Source organism: Trachurus japonicus, chromosome 23 (assembly GCF_045865225.1).
Source record: "Trachurus japonicus isolate A0001 chromosome 23, Traja_1.0".
Lineage (NCBI taxonomy): Eukaryota > Metazoa > Chordata > Actinopteri > Carangiformes > Carangidae > Trachurus > Trachurus japonicus.
The window spans coordinates 18,796,481-18,811,610 of record NC_140929.1 but is presented as its reverse complement, the minus strand read 5'-3'; positions in this window follow the sequence as shown (position 1 = coordinate 18,811,610).

The following is a 15,130-nucleotide window of genomic DNA, read 5'->3' as shown; positions in this document are numbered from 1 at the left end:
TGATAAATGAGGGCCTCTGTGACCAGGGGCCTCATTTATCATTGTGGATACACCTTTTTTTTTACACCATTTTCCCCTCGTTTTGTGCGTACGCACTTTTCTCCGCCAAATTTGGGATCTATCAAGCCAAAACCTGACGGGGAAAAGTGCGGATATTTACACCCATTTTGACCCTGGCGTACCGTGATTTACGCCTTTTCTGAGGAACAGGAGGAATTGGCGACACCGTTGCTGAGTCAGAGAACTGCAGTGTGAGAGGGAGAGAGGAGCGCGGAGTATTTAGAAGAGCACAGTAGGATTTTTTTGAAGTAATTGTGGTAGTGGTGGACCGCTGATGCTGGCAATCCAACCCGCTCTATAATAACACTAGGCTTTATGTTAATTGATAAACAGAGCGGATTGTGGATTTTGCTTTTTTGATTAGGCTATGTGTGACGTCCGACAAGGATCAAACCATCCAAGTTTAAAAACACATCGGCAGCAGCGCACACTGATCTGAAGCTACTGAGACTGTTATTATTCTGTCACCTGAGTTAACGAGGTGCACGTGTGTTTGGAGCTGACGAGAGGAGAGAATAAAGAGTGAGACAACGCGGCCCTGAGGAGGAACTGTGAATGGGAAATGACCCAAACCGAGTCCAGTAGAGCTGTAACTGTGTAGTGGAAAGGCATGCTAGTTATTACTGCACCATTCCACATCAGACTGATAGTACTCGACCTGAAGATGACACCCAGAAAAAATCAGACCAATCTGATGTGGGATTTCAGAATAAAAGCCCTCTGAACTTTGATATTTTTGTGTATATTTACAGTATAATTTTTTAAAAACTACTAGTTATTACTGTACCATTCCACTTCAGACTGATAGTACTCGACCTGAAGATGACACCCAGAAAAAATCAGACCAATCTGATGTGGAATTTCAGAATAAAAGCCCTCTAAACTTGGATATTTTTAAGTATTTTGTGTACATTTACAGTATCTTTTTTTTTTAAACTGCTAGTTATTACTGTACCATTCCACATCAGACTGATAGTACTCGACCTGAAGATGATACCCAGAAAAAATCAGACCAATCTGATGTGGAATTTCAGAATAAAAGCCCTCTGAACTTGCATATTTTTAAGTATTTTGTGTATATTTACAGTATCATTTTTTTAAAACTACTAGTTATTACTGTACCATTCCACTTCAGACTGATAGTACTCGACCTGAAGATGACACCCAGAAAAAATCAGACCAATCTGATGTGGAATTTCAGAATAAAAGCCCTCTGAACTTTAATATTTTGAAGTATTTTGTGTACATTTACAGTATCATTTTTTAAAAACTGCTAGTTATTACTGTACTAATAATGTAATGGTACAGTAATAACTAGCAGTTTTTAAAAAAAAATTATACTGTAAATGTACACAAAAATATGCAAGTTCAGAGGGCTTTTATTCTGAAATTCCACATCAGATTGGTCTGATTTTTTCTGGGTATCATCTTCATGTCGAGTACTATCAGTCTGAAGTGGAATGGTACAGTAATAACTAGCAGTTTTAAAAAAATTATACTGTAAATGTACACAAAATACTTCAAAATATTAAAGTTCAGAGGGCTTTTATTCTGAAATTCCACATCAGATTGGTCTGATTTTTTTTGGGTGTCATCCTGAGGTCGATTACTATCAGTGTGAAGTGGAATTGTACAGTAATAACTAGCCCTTTTCTTTTAAAATGATACTGTAAATGTACACAAAAATATCAAAGTTAAGAGGGCTTTTATTCTGAAATTCCACATCAGATTGGTTTGATTTTTTCTGGGTATCATCTTCATGTCGAGTACTATCAGTCTGATGTGGAATGGTACAGTAATAACTAGCAGTTTTTTTTTAATTATACTGTAAATATACACCAAAATATGCAAATTCAGAGGGCTTTTATTCTGAAATTCCACATCAGATTGGTCTGATTTTTTCTGGGTATCATCTTCATGTCGAGTACTATCAGTCTGAAGTGGAATGGTACAGTAATAACTAGCAGTTTAAAAAAAATTATACTGTAAATGTACACAAAATACTTCAAAATATTAAAGTTCAGAGGGCTTTTATTCTGAAATTCCACATCAGATTGGTCTGATTTTTTTTGGGTGTCATCCTGAGGTCGAGTACTATCAGTGTGAAGTGGAATGGTACAGTAATAACTAGCAGTTTAAAAAAAAAATTATACTGTAAATGTACACAAAATACTTCAAAATATGCAAGTTCAGAGGGCTTTTATTCTGAAATTCCACATCAGATTGGTCTGATTTTTTCTGGGTATCATCTTCAGGTCGAGTACTATCAGTCTGAAGTGGAATGGTACAGTAATAACTAGCAGTTTTTTTTTTATTATACTGTAAATATACACCAAAATATCAAAGTTCAGAGGGCTTTTATTCTGAAATTCCACATCAGATTGGTCTGATTTTTTCTGGGTGTCATCTTCAGGTCGAGTACTATCAGTCTGAAGTGGAATGGTGCAGTAATAACTAGTAGTTTTTAAAAAAGGATACTGTAAATATACACAAAAATATCAAAGTTCAGAGGGCTTTTATTTTGAAATCCCACATCAGATTGGTCTGATTTTTTTTGGGTGTCATCCTGAGGTCGAGTACTATCAGTGTGAAGTGGAATGGTACAGTAATAACTAGCAGTTTTTTTTAGAAAATTATACTGCAAATATACACCAAAATATCAAAGTTCAGAGGGCTTTTATTCTGAAATTCCACATCAGATTGGTCTGATTTTTTCTGGGTGTCATCTTCAGGTCGAGTACTATCAGTCTGAAGTGGAATGGTGCAGTAATAACTAGTAGTTTTTAAAAAAGGATACTGTAAATATACACAAAAATATCAAAGTTCAGAGGGCTTTTATTTTGAAATCCCACATCAGATTGGTTTGATTTTTTCTGTGTGTCATCTTCAGGTCGAGTACTATCAGTGTGAAGTGGAATGGTACAGTAATAACTAGCAGTTTAAAAAAATATATACTGTAAATGTACACAAAATACTTCAAAATATTGAAGTTCAGAGGGCTTTTATTCTGAAATTCCACATCAGATTGGTCTGATTTTTTTTGGGTGTCATCCTGAGGTCGAGTACTATCAGTGTGAAGTGGAATGGTACAGTAATAACTAGCAGTTTTTTTTAAAAAAAATTATACTGCAAATATACACCAAAATATCAAAGTTCAGAGGGCTTTTATTCTGAAATTCCACATCAGATTGGTCTGATTTTTTTTGGGTGTCATCTTCAGGTCGAGTACTATCAGTCTGATGTGGAATGGTACAGTAATAACTAGCAGTTTTTTTTTAAATTATACTGTAAATGTACACAAAATACTTCAAAATATTAAAGTTCAGAGGGCTTTTATTCTGAAATTCCACATCAGATTGGTCTGATTTTTTCTGGGTATCATCTTCAGGTCGAGTACTATCAGTCTGAAGTGGAATGGTACAGTAATAACTAGCAGTTTTTTTTTAATGATACTGTAAATGTACACAAAATACTTCAAAATATGCAAGTTCAGAGGGCTTTTATTCTGAAATTCCACATCAGATTGGTCTGATTTTTTCTGGATGTCATCTTCATGTCGAGTACTATCAGTCTGATGTGGAATGGTACAGTAATAACTAGCAGTTTTTTTTAAATTATACTGTAAATATACACCAAAATATCAAAGTTCAGAGGGCTTTTATTCTGAAATTCCACATCAGATTGGTCTGATTTTTTCTGGATGTCATCTTCATGTCGAGTACTATCAGTCTGAAGTGGAATGGTACAGTAATAACTAGCAGTTTTTTTTTAATTATACTGTAAATATACACCAAAATATCAAAGTTCAGAGGGCTTTTATTCTGAAATTCCACATCAGATTGGTCTGATTTTTTTCTGGGTGTCATCTTCAGGTCGAGTACTATCAGTCTGATGTGGAATGGTAAAGTAATAACTAGCAGTTTAAAAAAAATTATACTGTAAATGTACACAAAATACTTCAAAATATTAAAGTTCAGAGGGCTTTTATTCTGAAATTCCACATCAGATTGGTCTGATTTTTTTTGGGTGTCATCCTCAGGTCGAGTACTATCAGTCTGAAGTGGAATGGTACAGTAATAACTAGCAGTTTTTAAAAATTTATATTGTAAATGTACACAAAATATTTTAACATATTAAAGTTTAGAGGGCTTTTATTCTGAAATTCCACATCAGATTGGTTTGATTTTTTCTGGGTGTCATCTTCAGGTCGAGTACTATCAGTCTGAAGTGGAATGGTACAGTAATAACTAGCAGTTTTCTTTTAATGATACTGTAAACGTACACAAAATACTTACAAATATCAAAGTTCAGAGGGCTTTTATCCTGAAATTCCACATCAGATTGGTCTGATTATTTCTGGGTGTCATCCTGAGGTCTAGTACTATCAGTCTGAAGTGGAATGGTACAGTAATAATTAGCAGTTCTTAACAAATGATACTGTAAATATACACAAAATACTTCAAAATATGCAAGTTCAGAGGGCTTTTATTCTGAAATTCCACATCAGATTGGTCTGATTTTTTCTGGGTATCATCTTCAGGTCGAGTACAATCAGTCTGAAGTGGAATGGTACAGTAATAACTAGCAGTTTTTCTTAAAATAATACTGTAAATGTACACAAATGCAGTGTTAAAGGCTTTTATTTTGAAAGGCTGGCTCTTATTTTGAAATGCAACATCAGACGTTTCGGGGTCATTGCTTTCATTTTACGGGCACTTTCTCGCTCTTGCCGTAATGTGCCGTATATGCGCGCACCTTAAAACAACGTGTGGGCTGGCTTGACCAAGGATTTCAAAGTGTGGGCTGGCTTGACTTCAGTGGTTAACTGGACCGAAAGGAAACTGGCTCCGCTCCGCGGCTATTTCGCGTCCAACGTCTATGTTAAGCACATGTTGTTATTGATATTGTAGCGTCAGACCCAACGTAACTACAACATAACACAAACTTATCTGACAGCTCTCACTTCTTCCTCTGCTCCTCCTCACTCACCTACACACACACAGACACACACAGGGGGGTCCTGTAGACTATAGACTATCGCTGCAATAAGGGGATCACCGTGGCCTGCGAAGGAAGCCTATTCTTGGTGGGCGGACCTAAGTTGCCCTTTGATCAAGTATCGCCCATTTGGTGAGTGTAAGAACATCATTGCCAATGTAATGAATGAACACCAAGTGACTAACCAGCTGTGTCACCCTATGTTCGGCTTACCTCTGATGAAGACGCACACCGCATCGTCATTTCTGTCATTTTAAATCGTGTTTTATATTGTTCACTGATCGCAATAACGCGAGTGTGTGTTTTATTGGAAGCGAGGCTGAATAGTCTACAGTGGGTTTTTTTAGGTGCTGCACTACAAGCAAATCTCATATTGTCTCTGTACAAAGATAACAAAGACCTTTTTAAATGTGAAAACAGCGGAGACCTATTCAAGATTTGCGTTTGGGTAACACTGACATATAAGGCGAAACATTAGAATTAATTTATTAATGGCCACATTAAGTGAAACTATTAACTTTACCAATTATCCATCTGATTGTCTGTCCTGCTGCGAGCGCACAACTTCTTTCAGCGGTGACTGACTGTATATAAAGTGAAATATATAGGCTATAGCCTAATATATAATAAGCTCCTGACGCTCAGCTGGACTTTCAAAGTAAAGGTGACGCAGCTGTAAATAGGTTAAAATAATGAAACAGCGGCGCTTATATATATTTTATGACTAAACTCTGAACATAACCTGGTCGGGACCAGGCGCATATGTGTCCATGAGTACATTAGTATTTCGTGCTCACGTTATATCTATTTCGTGGGAACGAAATAGTAATTCGTTCCCACGAATTAGGTATTTCGTGGGAACGACTTAATATTTCGTGGCCACAAATTACTATTTCGTGGGAACGAATTACTATTTTGTGGGAACGACTTACTATTTCGTGGGAACGACTTACTATTTCGTGGGAACGACTTGCTATTTCGTGGCCACAAGTTATCTTTTTTTTATTCCATGATATATCACGGGCTCCGTACGTTCCTGCATGTTCTACGCTGGTTCCAAATGTGCGTACACCTGGTCAGAGCTGGCGTGAGATTTGTGCGTACGCTCACGCTCAGATTAATAAATGCCGATCCTTGCGGTGAATTTGGTGTACACCCATTTTTTTGGTGTACGCAAGTTTCATAAATGAGGGCCATTTTGATTGATCTGAAAAAGGTGTAAATATTTAGGGTGTACGCCATTTTCGTCTTTTCGCAGTACGCAAATATTTAGTAGCAGTTTTACACCCTCTTTGATAAATGAGGCCCCAGAATTGGAAATGAACACTACAGCTCTGGACCTGTAATCACAAAACATCTCATGGCTAATGAGCTCCTAACCTAATGTTTTAGGAGGAAATAATGATCTTTGAGTCAGAATTTATCTGAACAAAGACACTCAGTGCTAAAAGTAGCTTCTACATGTGAGAGAGATTCATGACAGATGTAAAGCTTGTGTAGGCCACAGTAAAATCTCCTCAACTGAACCAAATCAGTGCAGATTTGAATTGAGTATTTTTGCACACAAAAACAAGACAAGAGTAATACCAATTTCAAATTCATATACTCCATATACTCTCATATACACAAAAAAAAGAGATTTCAGGGGAGCTTTGTCTGTTCTCTGAGGTTGTCAGGTTATCAAAATTAATATTATATTTGTGTATATTGAAATTTTAAAATCCCAATAACACACCCAATTGGATAATCAAAATCATGTATAAACAAAGACAATAGGAACAAAAACCTACAACCTACCTGCTTATAGGGACATGATGACAACAAAGGAAAATTGACAGAAATATAAAATAAAACAAAATGAAATAGAATAAAAAGGATCAGATTAATAATTCAGAATGTATACAGGGCTCCTCATTGTAATTGCATACCCATGGCAGGGCTCCACCTTTTATCAACTGTTTATCTTTGTTAATAAAAGTTTGTATCACATTATTCTTTTGATGCATCTGTGCAGGCAGACGCATCAAAATACCTTGCCCTCCAATGTGTCATCAGCTCTGCCAACAGTGCTGTGTGAATGTGTGTGTGAGTCAGAGAAACTAGAAAAGTGCTATACAGTATAAGTGCAAGTGCATTTACCATATATCACCAGTCTCTCCATGTAAATCTAAATGTTAGTGGAAGTCATTGCTGGTTGTTAAAATGACTGAAGGCAGTTCACAGCTTGGTTCAGGCTTTAGGGAAACATCACATCACACCACCCCCTGGTGTTTGCTTCCAGAACTGTCCGTCCCCGTTGACACGGATCCTCTTTGCTCGCTTCACATCACACAGCCACAGAGTTATCTCAGTGGCTCAGATGAACCGCCTGTAATCGGTGTTATTGAACACGCAGGGCTCGACGGCAGACATCAACAGGCTGTGTTTACATCTGTGTGTGAGCATGGTGCTGAATGCGTGCATGTTATCAGTGTCAAAGGATGTGAAATATTTTTTTGATTTCACAACCTGTGTGTGCATGTGTGCATGTGTGTAGAGCAGAATCTCCAGCTGAGACAGAGGAAGTGAGGCGACATGAACTGCAGGAAGCTCCACAAGGCTGAACTCTGCTAATAAAGCTCCGACATTAAGACAGCTGATCTGGGATGAGTGAGTTCAGAGCTTCTGCTCAGTGGGGAAAACTCAACATTATCTAAGTTTCAGAGCCGGTTTTACAAAATGAGGCAGTTTTTGAACTTGAGTGACGTGTGTCAGCTTATTAACAGAGGGTCAGGAGCAGCAGGCGGCCTGCAGCTCCACACCAATCAGCTGCAGACATGGAGAACAAAGATGGCGTCCTTTTCACTTGATAGAAGTTTGCTTTCTAACTCTGGGGTCTTGACCTACAACCATTTGAAGACCAAATGTTTTTGACCTAATCAGCTTGTTTGTGTCAAATTGATGAAGGTGTTTTCTGAATTTGCAGCAAGTTTGTGGATAATAAATAGTAACATTTTCAGATGTTTTAGTCCCTAAATTGTCCTCCAATTCTGGAATGACTCGTTTGTTTTTTTATGGTGCTGTGCATTGAGCTCTCTGGGCCACCGTAGGTGTGTGAGCGAGTGGAGGAACCAGGCAGACTGAACATATTTTAATGTCTGGAAGAGACATCTGAATGTGTTTTAAATGCCTTAACCCACAAAATATATCCAAACCTGTGTTGTTAAGGAAACATGTGGCTCAAATGCAACATCTGTCTTCTAAACATCTGCTGAACAGATGTACTATATACATACACATATGTGTATGTGCCAGTCATATCTGTTCATGAATATTCCCCAATACTAATAAACTATCCCTGTTTTATTTTGCAGAACAAATACATACACACACACAGACAAAGAGAAGTGTGAGGAGTGTTACGATCATTTGGAATTTATTCCAGGAGAAAAGACAAACAAAACACAATCAGTCGCTCTGGCCTGTGTTGTCATGGTTACTCTGATATGTGCACATGATTGTCGAAGGCATCGGATATACAAGCCCCATTAACAGAAAGTTATAACCACCACCACCACTATCATCATCATCATCCTCATCTTCATCATCACAGCACAGTAAGTGCAGCAGGCAGCGCCCGCCCTGACTGACACATGAGGGTGTCGTCGACGTGACGACAGTGCACAAGATGGGAGTTTGTTGTGGTCACATGCAGAGAGTAAATACAGCCGGCTGAGTGAGCGGGCTCTGGACGAGGACACGCACGGGACGGACACCAGGTTCCAGGGAGCAGCAGGTCCAGTCTGAGCGCTGCTAACAGAGCACCACTACCTGAACATTACGTAACAACACATCTGCAGGCAGGGCACGCTCACTGAGGCTGAGAACAATCCAGCTGCTTCTTCACATAATTAAAGTCAACGACTGATTTTATGACTCCAAGCTTCACAGAAAAGAAAAGTTTGAATATAAGGAACTTCCTTGTCTCAGTCAAACAAGAGGGCCTCCCTGGGTTTTAATGTGTGGAACTGATAAACTCTACCAAAACACAACAGACCTATGCTTTAGTCCTGCACCTGAATGTCTCAGAGCCGCCACATCACTAAAACCCAGCCTGCTTCAAATGGGCTCAAACTGGTGCATTTACTGTGACCGCAGGAACAGTGCCAACCCAGACAGAAAAATCCTTGTTTCAACATTAAATGACGCTCAGAAAATGGGCTTTATGCACAGCTCCACTACTTCCTTAAATAAGCCAGCTCGTTTATTTCCTGTCTTACATTATTGGACCAATTGATTAATCCAGGTGTGTCTGACCTCACAACAATGGTCAGGCACACTTGGATTATATATTCACAGCCATTCGCCATTTTTGCTTACGTTGTCACTCGGGTTGGGAAGTTTCAACGCCATCACATAACGTTACCGTTAGCAGTTGCAGCTAATGCCGGCTAACTTAATTCAAATCAGTTTAAATATTTGTTATAATTGAATAAGGACACAGCAACAACCAACACATCAGTCACTGATTGGCTTTCAGTTTGGTTTCAATGTCAGGACTCTGACTGTAGCATCAACAGTCAGAACTTTACCCAACTCAACTCCTACATGACTATACTATACTACTACAAAACTGCTCAACCATAAATACGTTTCTCACAGTAGTTACAGATGAGTGAGTTATTGTCATATTCAGCAGCTGCAGCAGGTTGAATTGGACGCGGTACCTCCTAACACATAATGTCAGTTTGCACCAATTACAAAGCTCCTCTGTCCCAGGTCAGAGAGACTCCAGACAGGCATTTTTATAACTCTCAGATGATCTTAAGAACCTGATCCTGGTTTGTGTTTATATACGACTTACTTTGTTGTATTCTAATGATTTTTTCCCAAGGAAAGCGTAGACTGTGTTTTCCTCTCCTGCATTTATATCCAATGAATCACACCTGAAGAAGAGATTTTCTCTGCCTCTGACAGCTGTTAGCAGAACTCAGACCAGTCCACACTGAGTGACCTCAGCTGTTTGTGGACTCTGGCGTCTCGGCCCGTGTTGGTCTTTACATAATACAGAGATACTAACATCGTACAAGGGCATTATAAGAGTATGCACACACTCGTGGTTGAAGTTTGAACTCTCAAAGCACTTTTTTTTTTCAACATGCTCGTGTTTTCATCTTTTGTGACGATGCACTGTCGGCAGTGTCTTTGTTTGGAAAAAAAAAAAAGTCTCAGAGGACTGTGAGCTCACGGGGACGAGGTTGAGGGCCTGTCGTCGCCACGGCGCCCGTTGTCGTGTGTTTTCTGAGTCGGTCACAGCTTTGGATTTCTTCCTTTCAGAATGGCAAAAAACATAGGCCTGAGTTCAGTAAATGATGCTGTCACTTCCAGCTGGTGTGGCGCTGAACACTGATGACTGTGCAGCTCTGCCGTCACAGTGCTGGACAGTAGAAAAGCAAACTGCAGTGGGGAGTAAAGGGTAAGCTTTTTTTTTTTCTACAATTTCTTTTTTTTTTTACATTAAACATTCCATAGAGGATACAATCAACTTCCCTCCACACTCACTCTCTCATTTATTCACTCACACATGCCTGAAAAGCAAAAAAACATTCATATATATTATCTTGAAAATGATCATTCATATTCACAGTCTATTTACAGTAGCATCTTAGACATGGAGAGATTCATTCAAAAAAACATTTCTTTTTCCCTTCAGCAAACAGAACACAGCGGACGTAGAACCGCAGAGAACCCTCTGCCTGCCTCACAGCACATCTGTAAACCAAACAACATCATATTTACAGTCTTCATTAGCACAGGTGCCAGAGAAAAACCTGGTAAAGCGTCTTTACAACGTAGCTCATTCAGTAATTAGAACAATGATAGTGATTAATCGTGATTGAAATCGTACAGGGTCTGACAGGAGGTGGTGTCTTCCACTCATCCACAGCTGCTGATGTTTCCTTGTCCCACAGGATGTTAAAAAAATGCATAGCAGTAAATGGGTACATGTACATATGGGTACAGTGAGTAATCAGATTAAGGTGATCACTGGAATTAAGCCCTTACATGGTTAAAAGTTCCCCTCGGTGACACGTGGATAATAAGAGAAAAATGTAACACAAAACCCCACAGTAAAAAAAGTGGAAGAGGAAAAGCAGGTCTCTGAAGCTGACCGGTGTGGAGGGGGTGGAGGTGGGGGTGGACTTCAGTAACAAACACTAAAAACTAGTTTTTCTCTATCACTACACTGAGACATGCACATTTAAAAAGAACACAATAACCCAGATACAACGGCCTCCGCTCACACACCTACTGTCAGGTTTGTTAACTACTCTCTAAAGTGGCTGGAGGAGTTGCTTGGACTACATGCATACAGCAACTGCAGCCTAAAGGCTCTGAAGATCTGTTGTCAGTCTCCATGACAACTGCTCTGACGAGGACGGAGATGTTTTGGACGGCGGGCGAGTTTGTTGCAAGCGCTTGGTTGTTGAAACTTTATTTAAAAGGCCCACAGAGCACACAGACCTGTTGACAAGTTCACTGCATGGCGTCCTTTGAATTGGTGAAGCTGATGTTACTGACTGGTTTGTAAGTTGTCAGGTAACACTGTTTTGTGTGCTATGGCACTCTCAGTAACACTTTGAGGGAACTTCTTCAAATTTGGTACAAATATTTCAGGGATATTTCAACATTTTGGCAAATTCGGCCATTGCCATAATCCCGACCCTATAGTCTTAGGAGTAGGTTCATTATCTTTAATTGTTGGTGCAAGCTGTTTTTAGATCGGCAGAGCAGAGACGGAAGCTCTGCATCGCGTGCAGGATTTTTGCTTTTCCCTCATCAAACTCATCAAATTCACAGTCCAACAACTTGAAAACACTCTGGTAGACGATACAAGTTGTGACCTGCACATTCACCACGCTATGAAATAATAACGGAAAGTTACCAGAAGAAGTTGTTTTCGAGGCAAATGCGTAACCAGAACTACATTGCTGGGCGGAGTGACTTCAAAAGCTCAAGTAGTTCTGAGTATTTGCTTCATGTGTCGTAATGTTACATAATTATACGTTATTATCTCATAGCGTGGCGAATGTGCAGGTCACAACTTGTCCACGAGAGTGTTTTGGAGTTGTTGGATTGTGTATGTGTAGGGATTATGGCAATAGGTGAATTTGCCAAAATGTTGAAATATCCCTTTAAGTGTCAAAGGTCAGTGTGACCTCAGAGCTTGGTTTTGGCCTGAACATAGAGGTGAACAGGGTGTCTCACCACCTCTTCAAAGGAATTCCTTTACATTTGGCACAAATGTCCACTTGGACCTGGGGAAGATCTGATTTGACTTTAGTGGTCGAAAGGTCAAGGTCAGTGATGTCTCACAAAAACACTTCTTAGATACAACTCAAGACTTCACACAGCAGTTTTGACTCAACGTGACTCTGGAACTGGCAACAACAATTCACTGATGTGCTCTCTTATGTTCGCCTAAACAAAGCACCTCTACATTCTCATTGGTTGACTTTGACTCTCTGTCTGATGACCTCACTGCTGTACGTTAGTCCCATTAGTCCCAGTCTAGGTCTGGACCATGTGGTCAATGCAGAAATCTGAGGCCATAGTTGAAAACTGTTGATAAAACCACTACTTTCAATTGACAGTAGCTAAATGCTGCTAGATGACATAACACACTGATTAGCCAAATAGTGATGTCACCGCATTGTCAAGTGTCAGACGGTTTGGACCCGAAATATAAAGGCCAAAGACGTCATACTGACTTATAGTCTCCTGCATGGGTCAAGCTCCAAAAAGGCAGGATCATACATATCCCATAATGCAACTTAAAGTGTCTTTCAGTAACCCTCCCTACTTCGTCTGAAAATAGTCCCACATAAATGCATTCCTCTTAGAGCTGTTTGAGAGAATAATATGTATACATATGCCTTCAATAGGAGCCAGTGGGTAGAAAGCACACAGGTAGGGAAAGTTGGACTTGATTTGACCTTTGTGGGATTTGTCATCAATAAGAAAAAATATATGGAGAGAATTGTTAAAGTGATAAAAGATGGAGATGTAAACCTAAGGTAATATGGGGAACGAGTTGAACATCTGGATCACTGCAGTGATCCTGTCAGAGCAGCGTGAGGAGGTCTGTTTTAGTCAGTCAGCTCAGAGCCTTCACACACAAAACAACACAGCCGGCCAAAAATGAATTCCAGAGAGTTTGGGTGAGCGTTGCTTCGCTGTTGTTGTTTTAATCTTAATCTGACTCAATTTGCGGTCTCACACTCAGCCAGTAAACAGATTCGACGAGCACTGTGACTAATCCGCAGATACTTTCACTGGCTCTGTGGAGACAGCTGGAGTTCAGCCCTTAGTTTTACTTCAGTGTCTTGAACGACTTCAGATCTGATTGGTTCTGTTCTAAATCATCCGGTTCTGCACAATGATTAAAATGATCTTCCTTCCTTGCTCGCTTGTCTTTGGCTACAATTCACAATAAAGGGATCAGTAGAACTGCATCTAATAAAGAGGTGACAATCTGATATGTGTGTGTGAGCACACGACTCTGTACACTTCTGCACCGTCAGTCTGTTACCACAATTTAAGCTACTAGGACGTCCCATTTGAGTCAAGTTCATAATAATAATGTTTAAAAAAATCTAGTTTATCACTTAAAATGAAACACTAAGCTGTGGACATGTTTTCTGTTGTTACACTGTTTTCAGCAGTTTGGTTGATGGTGTGGGAAAAAAAAGCAGAGTCTAACATTGATTAAGTTCTAAAGTCCTTGGTTGTACAGTCTGAAACCAGGTCCTCAATATTCAATATTCACTACAAAGATGCAGCTAAGCTCTTGAGTCCTAGATCATCAACTGTCCACACCTGGACCACGACAGAAAACCTCAAAAACCAGGACCTTGGTGCAGCTGCAGTTTTCCCTGAGCACGTCTGACCTGGGTGCAGCCTGGTGATGTGGGTGAGAAGATGAGATCATGGCTTCTTTATAGAGTGGGGGTGGGGTGAAGACCAGCAGGCAACAGATTCAACCTGGATTCTGACTCCATGAGGGTCAACCAGACTGTGGACCCACATGGGAGGCAGGTAATTATCTCTGAGACGGCTTTGGACACGTCCTCCCTTGAAGCTGCGCACCGCTGCTTGTGTCTTCATAGTTTGGGAAGTCAGATGGTAAACTATCACTACTCACAGACATTCTCAACTGGAGGCAGATTTCCAGTAAATACATACAGTATCTCTATCTTCTGCTATCCTACACCTGCTGCATGCTTCATAGGAACCTGTGTATGCCCCTTAAAGGGCCAGTGTTAAAAAAGTCTTATAAAGTAAGAAAATAATAAACAAATCAGGATCTTCAGATGCTCTGACATCCACTGCTTTTTTTGTTGTTGATTTTTTTTTTATAAAGGTTTACAATCTCTACTCTCTGTCTGAAAACAATGCGTGGATGGAGGCTAATCTGACTCCAGGAACATATCTAACCCCTCTCTGTGCAAAGTAGATAAAGCGCTGTGTTTTCACATCTCAACAGTTGCATGGTACTTTTAAAGCACTTCTTAAAGCACAAACAAACAGACAGGACATAAAAAAGGTCTTAAAGGTGCAATGTGTGCCGTTCGATCATTATCACATCTAGCTGCCGCTTTGGTAGTATTTGTACAAACAAGTGAGGTCACTGCTCTGTGGTCAGATTTTGGAGGGAAATCATCTACGGAGAGGGATGATGGTGATGAAGGAAGCAAGATGAGACTATTACGGATTTTCTTGGTACAGTTATTATCGGAGAAATAATCATGGTGTTACGATTATCACAATTATTATGCATTAATTAATTTCACAACACTATGAATGCAATGCTCGCGGAGCGTGCCTGTGTGGAGGAATAGTGAGTTGGTTAGTTCCAGATAAACAGGAGGTTAGGGGGGCAAGTCCAAGTAATTTGACATATTTGATCATTTTACGCGTTTCCTGGTAATTAGTTACTTTATAAAGTAGCAATTAAGTTACTAAAAGTAACGTGCCCAACACTGTTGCACACTGACACTGAAACTGTCTAACGACTAAAGAAAAGTGATCG